Source organism: Arvicanthis niloticus, chromosome 18, assembly GCF_011762505.2.
Source record: "Arvicanthis niloticus isolate mArvNil1 chromosome 18, mArvNil1.pat.X, whole genome shotgun sequence".
NCBI classification, from domain to species: Eukaryota; Metazoa; Chordata; class Mammalia; order Rodentia; family Muridae; genus Arvicanthis; species Arvicanthis niloticus.
Genome location: NC_047675.1, coordinates 51,407,335 through 51,423,799, shown reverse-complemented (window position 1 = coordinate 51,423,799; position 16,465 = coordinate 51,407,335). Strand labels below are relative to the sequence as shown.

General features: G+C 47.5%; 1 long non-coding RNA gene across 1 annotated transcript; it reads left to right on the top strand.

Annotated features, from left to right (window-relative positions):
- The first annotated feature begins 1,315 nt into the window (after nucleotides 1-1,315).
- LOC143435021 (uncharacterized) lies at nucleotides 1,316-13,818 on the top strand. The gene is made up of 3 exons (XR_013104990.1): nucleotides 1,316-9,314; nucleotides 9,491-10,082; nucleotides 10,412-13,818. It is a non-coding gene; the product is annotated as an uncharacterized LOC143435021 (long non-coding RNA).
- Nucleotides 13,819-16,465: the final 2,647 nt, after the last annotated feature.

The window sequence follows — 16,465 nt, the reverse complement described above, 5'->3', positions numbered from 1 at the left end:
GGTTCTTTATCCATTAAAAAATAAATTGAGATGGCAGTTGTATTATGTGTTCTCTATATGATAATTTATTGAATGAACACTCACTTTGAACAGTTTCTATCAATAACATAGTTTAAATGTTTTATATGTGGTAAATTAGTATCAAAGGGTCACAGCAAGTAAGTACCATACTGATTTCAAATTTGGTGTGTGTGTGTGTTCATACATATGTGTAATTGTGTGTATAAAAGCCACAGGACAACCTCTGGGGTTCCTCAGGAAACATCTACCTTGCTTTGGAGACACTCTCTCACTGGCTAGAGCTTGCCAAGTAGGGAATCTTCCTGTGTCTGCTTCCCCAGTCTTGGGATTACAAGTACACACCACTGCATCTAGCCTTCTAATGGGTTCTGGGGGAATAAACCCCAGTCCTTGTGTGTGCAAGACAACTGAGTCTTTGTTAGTCCATTGAATCAGGGTGCTATAGGATGAGCATGCCCTATCCCCAAAGGACGTGTGAACACCCCACCACACACAATCCATGAAGGCACCAAGACGTGCAACTGAGGGAGGTGACCAGTTAGGGAGAGCGGAGCCCTCATACATGCAATCAGAAAGTCTCTAAAGTCTGCTAGGATGCTGCCCACTGGGGCAGGCTGACTTCCCATCTATCTAGCCTCTCATGTTTTCCCAAGGGAGAGCAGAGTAAAGATTTGTTGGGAAGAGAAGGGGCCCACGCCCACTGTTCACTGCCTCGCTTTTGAAGATCACAAGAAAGCAGCTGTGGAACTGCCCTGCTCTGTGGAGCCCAGCAAGGTGCTAAGCACACCCCCCATGGCACCCTTGTGCAGGGGAGCTAAGTTAGCATTCCGTTCCCTGGGCTCTGGCTTGGTATGGGAATGACTCAAAAATGTTCAAGACACGTTCAGATGGCCGCAGCTTTCTCTGTCCCTGAGTCTCTATAGTGGCGTCTCTTTGTTCTCAAAAGACCAATCTTGAATTATCTTCTTGTTCTCAACTTCTAATGCTTCAGTGGCTCTCAGCTTCCCTAATGCTGTGAGCCTGTAATGCAGCTCCTTGTGTCACGGTGACCCTCAAGCCATAAAAATTACTTCTTAATTTACTACTTTATAACTGCAATTTTGCTACTTTTATGAACTGTGATATAAAGATTTTTGGAAATAGACGTTTGCCAGAGGAGTCGTGACCCACAGGTTGAGAAGCACTGAATTTAACATTTTTTTTCACTGTTCCCCTGTAGTGAGGATTTTGGTTTCAAAAAAAAAAAAAAAAACCAGTTATGTTATGCAAATATGTTTTTTGTTTTAATCTAAGGTGTGGGATAAGAGGCTGCTTCACAGCAGGTGATTATGATTTGCCTCAGGCACTAGCAGGGGGGTGATTTTTGCCAGCTGCAGAGTTTAATTCTGGAGACTCTGGAGAGGGTATAAATGAGAGAGCCTGAGCAAGCCTGTGGCTGTGGCTGCTCTTCCTGCTGCTGTGTTTGCTCGATTGCTAGATAATCTGACGATGAAAACTGGACTTGCCCCCTAGGAACTGACACTCCTAATAAGCAGGAAGTAGTCTAAAGAGGTCTATGCCCCCTTTTCCTTCTGATCTTCTTTCTCTCCTACCTAGTGTTGGGGGTTGGAGGGGAGGTAGATATAAAAACCCAATAAAATAGCTATAAAAATATGCCAACAGTTCCCCTCCTCCACCCCGTGGCTCACTTCACCCATCATAGCTGCAGCTGGATAACCAGACATGTATTTGCTGACCCTATCTGCCAGAGCAAAAGAAAGGAAGTTCTACTTTCCTTCCTGTTGCTGTGATAAAACACTCTGACCAAAAGCATCCTGGGAGATAAAGGGTATTTCAGTTTATACTTCTAGATCACAATCCACCGTGAAGAGAAATAAGGACTGGAACTCAGGGCAGGAAATCCAAGGCAGGCCAGCTTGCCATCTGATACAGCATTACCTCCAAACACAGAACTCAGAACCAGGAAAATACAGCAGGAATATGGAGGAAGGCGGCTTGCTGGGGTCACGCAGGCTCCTGCTTACCTAGGTTTCTTATACATCTGAGGACCTGCCTCAAGATGGCACTAGGAAGGAATGGCACCGCCCATGGTAGCCTGAGTTACCAATCAAGACAATCTCCAACAGTCATGTCCACTGGCCGGAATGAGTTCAGAAATTCCTCCATCTAGGCTTTCCTCTCAGGTGACTGTAGGCTGTGCCAAGCTGACAATTAATCTAGCTGGGACAGAAGGAAAGGGGGTGGGTGAGAAAAGAAGGAACAAAGTAGAGAAATCTGTGGAGTGATTGTTCGAATGAGAATGGTTCCCATAGATTCATTTGAATGCTTAGGGAGTGGCATTAAAAGAAGTGTGGCCTTGTTGGAGGAAGGTGTGGCCTTGTTGGAGGAGGGTGTGGCCTTGTTGGAAGAAGGTGTGGCTTTGTTGGAAGAAGGTGTGGCTTTGTTGGAAGAAGGTGTGGCTTTGTTGGAGGAAGCTTGTCAAACGGGGTTGGGTGGGGCACTTTGGGGTTTCAGATGCCCAAGCCAGGCCCAGTGACACTCTCTTCCTGCTGCCTGCCAATCCAGATGTAGAACTCTCAGCTACCTCTCCAGCACAGTGTCTGCCTACCATGATGATACTGGACTCCAGCACAGTGTCTGCCTACCATGATGATACTGGACTAAATCTCTGAACTGTAAACCATCCCTAATTAATCGCTGCCCTTTATAGGAGCTGCCTCGGCCATGCTCTCTCTTCACAGCAATGGAAACCACAACCGAGCCACTGTGGAGCCTCCAGAGCACTGCATAGCTTGCTTTCCTGTGCCCTGTAGTTCCTCTGAGCCACTGGCTGACACCAAAGGAGTCTGTCCATGGCCTGGCTGGTGTCTACTGCCCTTCCTTGGTGTGCTGAGGAGCAAGAGGTAGAGTTTAGTCTACCTGCCTTGGCACCTTCCTCCTCTTCCACTCTCCTCCCTCTGCCCCTCCTCCCCCTCCTCCTCCTGCTGTTCCTCCTCTTCCTCCTCCCCCTCCTCTTCCTCTTCCCCACAGAGCACAAAGCATCCACTCCCTTCCCCTTCCTGAACCCCGCTGTCTGCACTAGCAGACATCCTTCAGCTTTTTACAACTGTAAAACAGTGTCATTAGCACTGGACTTTTCCTTCAGCTAACCAGCATCTTTACACTCTTCCTGTGTTTGGAAGTTTGTCTACCTTGAGTCTTGAGGAAGGACAGACTTCCCTTCCTCCTATGCCAGATGTCATAATTCTGACCAGAACAGAGACAGAAAGAACCAAGTTCCTTATCATTGCTGAGCCACTGAATCTCAGCCAGTCTGGCCTCAGCACAGGACATTGTAATGTCTTAGCATCACTGGATCCATTTGTAATCAGAGGAGGAAAAAAAAAAAAACAGACTTAAAGGAATCGCTCAGGACATTACACACACCGTGTAATTACCATTGCATTAAAATAAAAATTAAATGAAAAACACCTGCATGAAAATAACTGGGGAAAGGTAATCTGAAATGTTAACGGTGGTGGGATGACGATGGACGCCATTTAAATCTCTCTCAGCACTATAATTTTATATATGGCATCTTTTTAATTACGAATAGTACTTTTGAAAATATACCAGCCCATTGCCACACACACCAAACGTGCTAGGCTATGGGATTCAGTCACAGTAAAGACTAGAGACACTCTTAAAGTGTGTCACAGCAGGCCTGTTTGGCACATAACTTGACTGGATTTCATTGCAACATGTGAGAAGAGTGCTTTGCTGGAATTGAATGTGACTTGCTGCTGTGGGGTCGATTACAGTCTGGCTAAGCAATCCCCCTCCAAGAGGCCATGGTAGAGCCCTGTGGCCCACCTGCATGCATCCTTTAAAAGAGCACTGGGCTAGGGAAGCCAATGAAAGCTGCTCAGGTGTCTGTGATGCCCAGGGGCTGAGGCGGGTCCTTTGTAATGACTGATTACTCATGCATATGCAGACCTGGCACTCTAGGGAATGCTTCTTCACTTTAGGACTTAGAGAAGGGTTCAGGCTTAGCTCTCCTGTCTAGAAGACCCACAGCTTTTGATAATGACTGTGTGGCTGGGCTAGCCTTTCCTGTCAGAACCCCCAAGGAAGTCTTGGTGACAAGACTGAATTGGATAGAAACTGCTGAGGCCCAGGAGTGTTACTGCGGGGTTTTGGGGGAATGAGGAACCAGGTTTACTTGTTCCTCATACACTGCAAGAAGCCAGATATACCAGCCGCTGTGGGAATTCCATGAGCAAAGGCCTGTCAGTGGCAAAAGTCCAGAGAAGAGAGAAGAGGCTTGAGAGTCCCACACACAACATACGAAGGGTTAAGGGCAGTCAGAAACTCAAGGTGGTGTGCCTGGGTTGCTAAAAAAACAAAAACAGAACCGATGCAGATAAACAACAAAGGATGTTAGAAGTACTTGAGAGCCCTGTGGTTCCTCTTCCCTGTAGCTCACAAAGCATCTATCACTTCCGAACTTCCTCTCAGGCAGTTCTGCTGGGACCAGGCTAGGCTGAGGCAAGAGAGGTACTCATGACAAAACTCAAAGAGATGATTACTGTTAGCACAGGGCAAGCACCAACCCAACCTGGCATGCCTGAGAGGGTGCTCCCTTTAGCCCAGCAGTCTGAGCTCCCCATCCTGGGCCCAGCTGGGATGACCTGAGTCTCAGGATTGGTGGAGATGAGACAAAGATGGCTGCGATTGGTCAGGTTGAATCCCCAGGCAGAGCCTTCTGAATGAAGCTTCAGTCCTGTCCCTCATGGCTTTAGGATCAGTGCTCTTGGTTAGTCTTCCAGTCACCCTTCTACCGGCTTCCTATATGTCCCCATTGAGATTTAGGGTTTCTGCTTGATTCTGACATCCCAGGATCCCACAGTCCTGGGGAAATCCAGGAGGATGGTTCTAACAGCCCTCACTATCCCTTCCAGCCTTCAGGTAACCTGACTACAGCCTCTATGCCCAGCCACCAAGTTAAAAAGCACCATGTAGCAAGCCCACTCACTCCTGAGAGGCCACGATGGGCAGTCTGTCCCCGTGTCAGTGAAGGCAGCTCAGGGGTGGGGAAGATAGCTCATTCCACAAAATGCTAATCAAGCAAGTGGACCTGAGTTTGGTTCCTAGAACTTATGAAAAAGCTGAGCGTGTAGATACATGCAGTCCCACAGCAGGGAGGCGGCTGGAGTCATGTAGATCCCAGGGGCTTAGTGGTTAACCTAGACAAAATAAGTTCCAAATAAAAACGAGAGTCTCTGCATCAAAAGATGAGCACTACCTGGTTGCTTGTGTGTGTGTGTGTGTGTGTACAAATGAAAGAAAGTCACCTCAGTTCCCACTTGTAAAGCATCCTGCCTGCAGTCCAGCAGTGTTGTAGTTCAGAGCTTAGACTTGCTGCCAAGAGCCCAACAGTATTTACGATGGCAGCTACATCTGGCTGGACCTCCTGGCCTGCTAATGTCCTTCTGCCTGGTCGGCTAGGGAACACCACATGTCTGGGATAGTATCCAGGAGTCCCGCAGTACTTTCCAAACCAGGGCCAGTTAACTAGACAACAAAGCAATACCACAGCCCGGCTGTTTCAAAGCCCGGATAGTCTTGGGTACACTCTGAAGGGGTGGGGATGAGTATTTGTAAGAAACCCATACCAAACAAGACAAAACCAACTTAAAAAAAAAAAAAAAAAAAAAAAAAAAAAACTGAAGCAAGGGAAGGAATACTGGCTGGCTGTGGCCAGTGACTCTGTCTCAGGCTGTATTTCAGAACCACATTTATACCTAGGAGCTTACACACGTGTCCCATCCTGGAGCTCATTTAGAATGAGACAACCGTGTCTCGATTTCCCTCTCCATACTGTAAGGCTGACTTGATTTGAGTTGTTCTAGTGGCCCCTGGAATACAGCATCTGCTGATCTGTAGAGGTTTACGGGGCTATCAGTTACCTTCAACCCCCTTGTGAACTTAAGACCTGGAGTCCTTTCTCCCAGACCGACTACAAATCTTCCCCGTGGCCTCCAACTGTAATTAACGACAACAACAACAGTTTATAATTGCTGTTTCTCTTGCTTTGTTTGAAGTGTATGGTGCTGAAATGCAGGCTTTGAATTCCAGCATTCTGCCTGCCGACCAAGTCTTGTAAACCAGCAGAGGTTTAATTATAACGAAGAGACTGTTTTAAGTCGGGGAGAAAACTCCTCCTCCTCTCTTATCTCCTTTACAAGAAACTACCTTCTTCCCTCCTCCCCAACATCCATTTCTTTTGAAGCTCTCAGAATGGCTTTCAGGGTGCCCTGAGCTGGGGAGCTAGGGAGAACTTTTAAACCAATAGGTTACTCCAATAAAACCTACCTCCATTGCTCTTCATGGTTTCTGGTTTGGACCAGATACTTCTAACCTACTGGAGGAAAACGTGACCATTCTTGGTTGTATGCCATGCTTACATCAAGACATAAAGCCAGAATACTAAGATGGGATTTTTGAAATGTGTGTGTGGTGTGATGGTCTATGTGTGTGCACATGCTTGTGGAGGCCACAGGTCAACCATGGGTATCATTCTTAGGAACACTGTCCACTTCCCCTTGAGATATAGTATCTCCCTCTCCATGTCCTAAAGGTCACCAATTAGGCTAAGTTGTCTATCAGGGAGTGGCAGGGTTCCACCTTCCCAGCTGGGATTGCAAATACATAGCACCATGCCTGACGTTTTGTTCCATGGGTGTTGGGAACAGAACTCAGGTCTTCATAGTTGTCCAGCAAGCACTGGACTGACTAGGCCCCTCCCCAGCCTTATAGATACACAACTTTTAAGATGTATTTATTTTATGTATGTGACTACACTGTTGCTCTCTTCAGACACACTAGAAGAGGGCATCAGATTCCATTACAGATAGTTGTGAGCCACTATGTGGTTGCTGAGAATTGAACTCTGGACCTTTGGAAGAGAAGTCAGTGCTCTTAACCTCTGAGCCACCTCTCCAGTCGATATACAGGTTTTAAAGTTGAAACTATATTCAATCACTTCTGACAGATACCCCACCATAGAACTTCCCATGCCCTTTACAGAATCCTCTTCTGTTCACCAACCAAACAATCCCTGACCCAGTTTTACTGACATAGGATAGCTTCAGCTATACATTTGGCTTAATTTTTGTGTCCATCTATGAAGTTACTTACACGAGCACACCCTCAGAGGAGAGCCACATGAACCCAGATACAAAACCCAGAGAGCAAGAAGAAGAAACAGGGCTGACCTGGCACAGGGCTCAGAAATGCATGACTCCAAGTTTTTATCAAGGACTTTTGACTCTGTTTCTTTTTGGTGCTAAGCTCTAATATTCTATTCAGCACATAAGAGGCACTATCATTGTCTCATGTACTTATGGGCACTGGCATTTTCTTCAGGTGACAGAGAGTGAGTGAGAGAGCGTGAGAGAGACAGAGACAGAGGCAGAGAGAGAGAGCTCTAAACATGTTTTCCTGTCTCCACACTTCATAATTGTCACTCTTGGGTAAATGCTTACAGAATGGCTGCCCCATTCATTGACTCTTTAAGACACTCAGAACATGATGTTTACAAAATTTTCTGCTTCATTTGGTAGAGGCTGAAAGTTTCAGTTCTTCTGTGTCCTCTGTAATATTTGCTATTGTTGAGTGGTTTTTCTGTTTTTACCGTTAGCCGTTAAGTGATTAACTTACTGTGTTTGGAATACGAATTTCCTGGTGACTAATGAGGTTGAGCATCTCCACGTGCTAATTAGCCATTTGTATATTGTCTTTTGGAAAGCATCTATTCAGCACGTCCTCCCTTTTTTATTGATTGCTTTGGGTTGCCGAGGACGACAGTTCTTTATTCATTCTGGATTCAAATCCTCCGTCAGATTGGGAACAAATGTTAGCCCTGGCGTGAGTTAGCCAAGGTAGGACTTAAAGCAGAGTGGACATGCTGGACAGTTGTTGACATCTTTACGAATCAAACACTCACAGACCTAAGACTATGCAGAACAAGATGTTCTGATTTGAATGTCACGTCCCCCACAGACATTAACTGTTTGAACACTTAGCTACCAGCTGGTGGCGCTGTTTGATGAAAGTTTTAGAACCTTTTGGCGGTGGCTCCTCACCAAAGGAAGTTGGTTACTGGGGGTGGATCTTGAGGGTTTATAGTACCGCCCTACTTCCTGTCCACTCTCCACTTCCGCCCAACTTTGGATGCAGTGTGGCTAGACGGCCTCCTGTTACTGCCAGCATGCTCTTCCTCCCCGCCACCTTGTTACTGTGACAATAAGCTATAATAAACTGTTTCTCTCTTGAATGGCTACAGGCCAGGTATTTTGTCACTGCAGAGAGAAAAGTACCTGATACCTCACTAGCAGGAAGTCATGTTCATAGGCCATGGCGGCTGCAGGGAAATATGTGGCTCCAGCCACCACCACCTGAATGATCCTGGTTGTCAGCATGAAGGTGAAAATGTATCCTGTCAAATCTGGTGCAGGAGCAGAGCAAGTGGACATGTAGTTGGTGTCCATTGGGCTGGACTGGAGGGGTTGGGGGAGAGGAGAGAGAAGTTATGATACATGTAACCTGCACATAACTTGACCAGTGGGAAACTAATGAGCCAACATTTATAGAGTAAAATAATGCCAAAAGCTGGAAAAATAGTATTAAAAGTATAAGCATTTTTCATTTTCCACTCTAGGAGTCACTAAGCAAAATGGAGCTACCGTGTGTGTGTGTGTGTGTGTGTGTGTGTGTGTGTGTGTGTGTGTATGCATGTGTGTGCACATGTGTATATGGAGGCCAGAGGACAACATTTACTTCCATGCTTTTGGTGCACCTTACCCAGGAGCAGTCTCTGAGATGTCGTTTTACCTCCTGTGCTCTGGGGGGCGCTGTCTGTGCTCACTTTTGCAGGTACCCAGGGATCCTAGGTCTCTGCTGTAGCTTGGTTCCGCGTTGTGAAAGGAATGACGTCAGTGCTGATGGATGACAGGGAAGCTGAGCTTTTAGAAGAACTTCCTGCTGCCATGCTTCCTAAACAATACACTTCTTCAAAGGACCCAAAGACCAGACTGACTTGGGGGCACTCCTGAGTCAGAGGAGTTGTGATGATGTGCAGGAGGCTAGACCATCAGCAGCCCGCAGCCTTCATGGGATCCTCAAGAGTCTGCCCCTACCTGACACTAGACAAGAGACAGACCACTGATTGGGATGAGGGGACCTGTCACAGTGTAACTGCCTGAGAGGTGTCTATCACTGATACAGACTGTCGAACATCATCTATGATAGAGGTAGGACTCTTTGGTGGTGTGACTGTCTGTATTGCCCAGGGGACCTGCCAGGGGTGTGGCTATGTATGAGTCACCCCGGTAAGCTCATTGGTTCACCAAGTGAGGCATAGATGGAATCCTTTAGTCTACCAGTATCCTCTCTTGCTGGGTGAGTTGACATGTTATTGTCTCCCCAGGAAATGCTCTGAGATATCCCATCACTGTGACACAAGCTGACCAGCACTGTCTACCTACCGTGGTCCCGGGAATGATGTGACCTCATTACACCCCTGAGAAGAGACGAGCCACTGTCTGCCTGTCTGGGGCTAGAAGGCTTGATCCCCAAATCTTTTTTGTCTATCTCCATGTGTTTTAGGGGCTCTCGGTTTTTGCGACACAATGCTCAGTGACTCCAATTTGCAAGTATTTAATGAGATGCTACAGAGGCTATTCAGGGTGAAACTTCCAAGCCTTGACCCTCCCCATCCCAGCTTGCACAATAAATTCCTGATAAAATTTCAAGCTTAAGAAATCACTTAGAAGAATTTATGCCGCCCATTAGCTCGGTTCTGGCTGGCTGCTCTGCCCCCTCCCCGTGTCCTTCTCACATTTCCCCGTCTTGTCACAGACTTTGCTGATCACTCAACTTCTGCCCCAGCTCCCGTGTGACCTTGGCAAGCCTGGGTACCTCCAAGCATCTCCTATTTCCCCACCTCTAAAGTGAGGATGTACCTTGCCACCCTGGGATTCCTGGGGATGTAGTCACCTCTTCAAACTGCTGAGCAAGATGTAAGTACCCATGGGGTGTCAAATGACCAGGCCTCAGCTTGTCTCTCAGTTGGGCCCCCCCCCGTCAGCTCCCTGTCCCTTTTAATGGACACAAACTCTAGAGATGCACTTTTCCAGCCTAGACTTCCCTCCAGGCTTGGAAGCAGCGTCTCTGCCTGTCCACCTTGCTGACCACTTCCTGCTCCCTCAGTTTCTCCTGGGACCTTGCTTCTTAGGAATCCTTCCCTTTACCTCACTGGGGATGGGAGCCCCTTATGCTAGGCAGGAGTTTCTTTGACAATGACCCTTGTGCTCCTTCACTTTCTCTCACTTTGTTCTCTCCCTGGCAGGAAAGAAATGCCTGACTCATGGGAGAGCCAAGCCTCCTGGGAGGTCTCACTAGACAGGAAGAAAGAAAACATTGAATTTCTCCAACTCAGGATGTGGACTTTCCATCCTGTCTCCCAAGCCTCTCTTTCCCTCCCATAGGAAGCTCTTTCTAAGCCGGGATATGATTCAGTCATAGAGCAACTCCCTAGTACATGTAAGGCCCTGGGTTCCACCCCCATTGCCAAAACAACAACAAAACAAAGCATCAATGACCTGGAGCTACAGTCCTTGCCTGGAAGTTTGATCCACAGAACCCATGAGAAAAGCTAAGCATAGTGAGATGCACTTATAATTCCGGTGCTGGGAGATGGGGGCACAGAAATAGGGAGTTCCTGGGACTCGATAGACAGTCACCCTAGCCTGGTCACCAAGTTCCAGGACATCGAGAGAACTTCCTCAAAAAACAGGGTGTATAACCCCCTGAGGAATGGCGCCTAAGTTGTCCTCTGACCTCCACATGCACGTTCACACATGGCTTCTCAACACTCTTTCTTAAGGTTTTATTTACATTATGTGGGAGGGTACATACCTCCCAGCTGTTTCACTAGGTCCCTCTCCTACGTCTTACAATGAATACCCTTGTTTTTGTACAGTGAGGGCAACCTGGGTAGGCATAAAGAATCTGGCTTTTTATTTTTATTTATTTTTTCGATGCCTTCCGAGATTCTAACCAGGAGCCCTTCTCAAGATGCTCACTTCAAAGCAAGGGCTGGCCTTTCGAATGGCAGCTTCCATAAGCCCGATAGGGTGACGCCCCACCACGCAGCCCAACATCAGTGAACATGGAAATGAGCATGCTTACGTTTTTTGCCATGGCCCAGTGCATCCAGGGCCTTTGGAGACCGCAGGAGACCTCCTGACAGCTTCCCGATGCTTTGATGTACCCCATAACAAATGCACCGTGGGCCCTGTGCCCCAGTTCAAAGTTAAGCAGTCCTATTTAATTGGAGCAAAAGCCTCTTTACAGGCAAACTGAACAGGAGCCCCATCACAATGATCCTTGAGTGGCAGCAAATACCCATGGAGCCTTGTGACAGGCACACTGGCTAATGATCTCTGACCCCACGGTGAGCGTGCAGATGTGTCTGGAAAGGAGGGATTCTCTTTGTAAGATGCTTCAGATCTGGACTTTTTCCTTAGCTCTTATTAAGTAAGAGCTCAGAAACAGAAGGAACAAAATATCCGTGTCCTGTCTCCCAGGTGCCCCCAATCCACACAGGGCCAGATTGTTTCCTGGCTCCCTTTGACCTTCCCTGAAGATGGGCTCTGTCTTGGTCTCTAGCAGTGGGTTAGCAGAGCCTCCATCACAACCAGGGTGCACTGGGCCCATTCCCTCTGGCTGGCGTTTACCTTCTACAAGTGGAGCAGAGCCAAGTGTCAGGGATTTCAGCCTAATCCTTGGTGGCTGCAATTGTGTGTGGCCCTGGGGCAGTTGCAGCTCTGCCAGTCTCATGGGAAGTTACATTTGTAAAAGCGGATACGTTGGGGAGATGGCTAAGTCAGTTAAGTGCTTGCCAAGCTTGATCCCCAGACCTTCATAAGTGTGATGCTGACTGTCTATCATCCCAGCACTGCGGAGGTGGAGACATGAGGACCTGGGGGTGGGGGGTGTTCTGTGGCCAGTCATTCTCTCCAACCCAGTGAGCTTCAGGTCCCAGTGGAAGACCCTTCCTCAAAACACATGGTGGATGGCTAGGAAAGGGTTCCATGGGAACCTTGACCTTAAACCCAGACACATATATACATGTATGTGTTTATATACATAAATATACATAAATGTGCACATGAACACACATGCACACCTGAGGTTTCTCTCATAAGAATATCGCTAAGGATAAAATATTGCCAGTAGATACCAGCTTCCTTTGCCTTTAAACCCTAGGTTCGGTCTTTGGTACCCCAAAAATGTATGATTTAAAAACAGCAAGCCACCATTGGCTGTCTCTAACAAACCCGAAGCCATTTCAGAATCACAGTTTTAAGAGCGGCTATCAGGGCTGAAGAGACGGCTTGGCACTTAGGAGCACTGGCTGCTTTCCCAGAGCACCTGGGTTTCATTCCCCGCACCCACATGGTTGTGCATGACCATCTGCAACTCATATTTCCGTGGATCTCATGCTCTCGTCTGGCCTCCATGTGCATTAGGCATACATGTGGTGCACATACATATATGCACTCAAAACTCATACGAATAAAATAGAGAGGGCTATTGTTTTCTTTCTTTCTCCCAGCCCCACCCCCTGGGGTCTACTCTGTAGACCAGGCTGGCCTTGAACTCTGAGATCCACCTGCCTCTGCCTCCCAAGTTCTGGGATTAAAGGTGTGCATCATCATCACCCAGCAGAAGGGCTAAGTCTTAATAATAAAGTTGTCTCATATTTCTTGTTTAGACCCAAAGGTGGAGACATTGAAAAGAGCTTTTGAGTGACAGAGAAAGCAAACAAGGGCTTTAGGGGTGCTAGTTTGTCCTCTTGAAGCAAATAAAATACATAATTGTTTAGAAGTGCCACAAAGGGAAAAAAAAAAACATGGCAATGGTAAATGGTGCTGGAAAGCACTTTTTACTTATTAAAAGCCATTTAATTTGCTAACGAGAGAGCTGTGTGGTAGCTGTCGCTGTGACTGACACAGGGAGGATCTAATAGGTGCTGCCGTTGCCTGGAAGGGCAAGCTAAGCACCAGACAGAAGGGAAATCCGAATTGTTTCTGAATTTACCATAGAAGGGTTTTTCTTCCTCCTGCCCTCCTTGGGACATGCCTTTCTCACCCAGGTCTGCTCAAAATTAAGTTGTGGTTTTTTCTCCCCTTAAATATGGATTCCAATCCCCTGATCACCACACAGAGCTATTCATCTGGCTGCCATGATTCTTGGTGAGGTTGCCTTTACCATGGTGCACACGGCGCCAGGTACAACAGTGACACCAGTGTTTCAGCATCCCAGCTCTGATGAGCAGCAGCTGGGTGTGAAGTTAGGAACTCACTGGTTGAGTATCTCTGAAGCCATACACCAGCAGAGGTGGGGTGTCATACAGCAGAGGTGGGGTGAAATACTGCAAAGTAACAGCCTCTCAACAGGTGCACAAACACCCGCTGCCTTCCTCCAACAGACTCCGGTGCTGGGAAGCATCAGGTGCTGGGAAGACTGTGTCGCCAGAGTCTCTACACAGAGAAAGGCAGGATGATTAGTTTGGAGATAAAGGAGGCCCTCCTGGGTCTGATTTTTCTCTTGCTCCCCTTTGGACATTGTTGACTGGAACTACACTCCCTTCATGAGACGCTGCACATAACTAATGAACTCAACCTAAATGCAGCCTCCTGTGAACTAGGTGTGAGGCTCTCTCTGACGGATGTTTGAATCTCTGTTGGCACTCCCTTCTCCAGCTGCAAGTGTGCAACAATGTATCTAAAACATCTCCTCTTAGAAGATAGAATTCTTCAGATAAAGTAATCCATCTACCAGCACAGACTTCCTCATATCTAAACTCAGTTGCAAAAGTCTACCCTCTCTCCTGTCTGTCTCTTCGGCTAATGGAGGCTGCATCTACTTCAGTCGTGGTATGCAGACTTTCCCGTAAGAGCCAGCCCCTCTTCTGTAAACTTTCTCAGGAAAGAGCAACACTGCAGGTCTTCTTTCATGGCTGCTAGTGAGACTCCCTCCTGAGCCAGCCCCAGTACCGATGACCGTGGTTTCCACACAGTCCAGAGCCTACATATGAGTAGACTACGGCTCCTGAGGCAGGAAGCAGGAATGGAAGGGGTAGATGCTTGAGCAAAAGAACGGAGGAAGAGATAGGTGTGCCCGCACTACAAAAGTCCTTAATAGCACACACATCAGGACAGCTGGGACTAGAAGTGATGCTTTCTGCCACCGGACTGTCCCCAAACTTGGCTTCCTCCAGCTCAGAGAAGAATATTAGAGAAAGATGCTGGCTCTACACGTCTGAGGGACCCTGGCTCTGCTCTGCTCCACATTCAGGACTCTGTGTACTGACAAATGATGTCCTGGATGAAGCCACATGACCTCCTTGCCCGTGTCAGTAACAACCTGATTTGCTAATGGTCTACATGAGTTATAGTGGCCCGGGGACCAACTGGACACAAATAGGCCTTCAGGAAGCTCAGGAGGAGGACACAAGGTGGGATTCTCCAGGGAAACAAGATGAGTAGGACATATTTAATAGTAAGGAACTAACATCCTCTGGCAGTGCCCAGCCAAGGCTACAGTCTCACCTGCTTCCTATGGTTGAGGAAGGGTACTGGACCTGTGACAAAATGCCTGGCAAGACCCAACTTAAGAAAGAGAAAGTTTGTTTTGGTTCATGGTTCAAGGGTATCACCTCAGGAATGAGATGATATGGCGGCAGGAACATGAGGCAGCTGGTCCCATGGCATCTGCAGCCATGAAGCAAAGAAGAGATGAATGTTGGTGTTCAGCTTATTTTCTTCTTTGTATTGAGACCAGGACTTCAATCCATGGGGTGGTGACCCCACAGTTTGGTTCTAGAAATTTCCTCCCAGTCTTGCCCTGGCAAAGGCCTGTCTCCTGAGAGAGCCTGTTGAGTTGATGGTATTGACCATCATTGGTGGTTAGTTTGCAAAGTAGTCAGTTCATTCGGGAATTCACACTGAGCGTAGCTCACATTGTAACTTGCTGACTCTGCACTGCAGTGAGCTGCTCTCAATCTCGAGGTTTCGTGCCACATAAGATCCTCCTCTAGAAGCAGGAGGTAGCCAGCCATGCTCACCTCAGGTTTAGGTGTCCAACTCAAAAGGGCTGCCAGGCATCACAAGACTCTGTTCCCTCTGGGGAGAGGTAATACTTCGCTTTCCACCACCTGCTTTTCCTGCCAACCTCCCTGCCCTCTAGACTCCGAGGGCATATATAAGTATTTAAGTTGAATCTTATTAACCTATACAGCAGCACACACAAATCATCCTCAGGGCTTTCTGAAATCCAATGCCTTTAGTTTCTTTCTATAATCTAAATTTCTAAATTCATGTAGGCAAGTGGATAGCCCCTTCACTAAACACAAGAATGTCTCACTGCCAGGGTCTGTCTACCAGGAAGCTCCCAGCAGGTCTCTGCTTCAGCTAGAGGTGACATTACAGCATTATTTCCACATGCCCAGGACATGTGTGATCACACACTGAAGCATGATTTTCACATGCCCTGGACATGTGTGATCACACACTGCAGCATGATTTCCACATGCCCTGGACACATGTGATCACATACCACAGCATGATTTCCACATGCCCTGGACATGTGTGATCACACACTGCAGTATGATTTCCACATGCCCTGGACATGTGTGATCACATACTGCAGCATGATTTCCACATGCCCTGGACATGTGTGATCACACACTGCAGCATGATTTCCACATGCCCTGGACATGTGTGATCACACACTGCAGCATGATTTCCACATGCCCTGGACATGTGTGATCACACACTGCAGCATGATTTCCACATGCCCTGGACACATGTGATCACATACCACAGCATGATTTCCACATGCCCTGGACATGTGTGATCACACACTGCAGCATGATTTCCACATGCCCTGGACATGTGTGATCACACACTGCAGCATGATTTCCACATGCCCTGGACACGTGTGATCACACACTGCAGCATGATTTCCACATGCCCTGGACATGTGTGATCACACACTGCAGCATGATTTCCACATGCCCTGGACATGTGTGATCACACACTGCAGCATGATTTCCACATGCCCTGGACACGTGTGATCACACACTGCAACATGATTTCCACATGCCCTGGACATGTGTGATCACATACCACAGCATGATTTCCACATGCATGGACACGTGTGACCACACACTGAAGCATGATTTCTACATGACCTGGACACATGTGACCATACCTTGTAGCATGATTTCCACATGCCCTGGACATGTGTGATCACATACTGCAGCATGATTTCCACATGCCCTGGACACATGTGACTTCCACATGCTCTGCACACATGTGACCACACAGTCTAA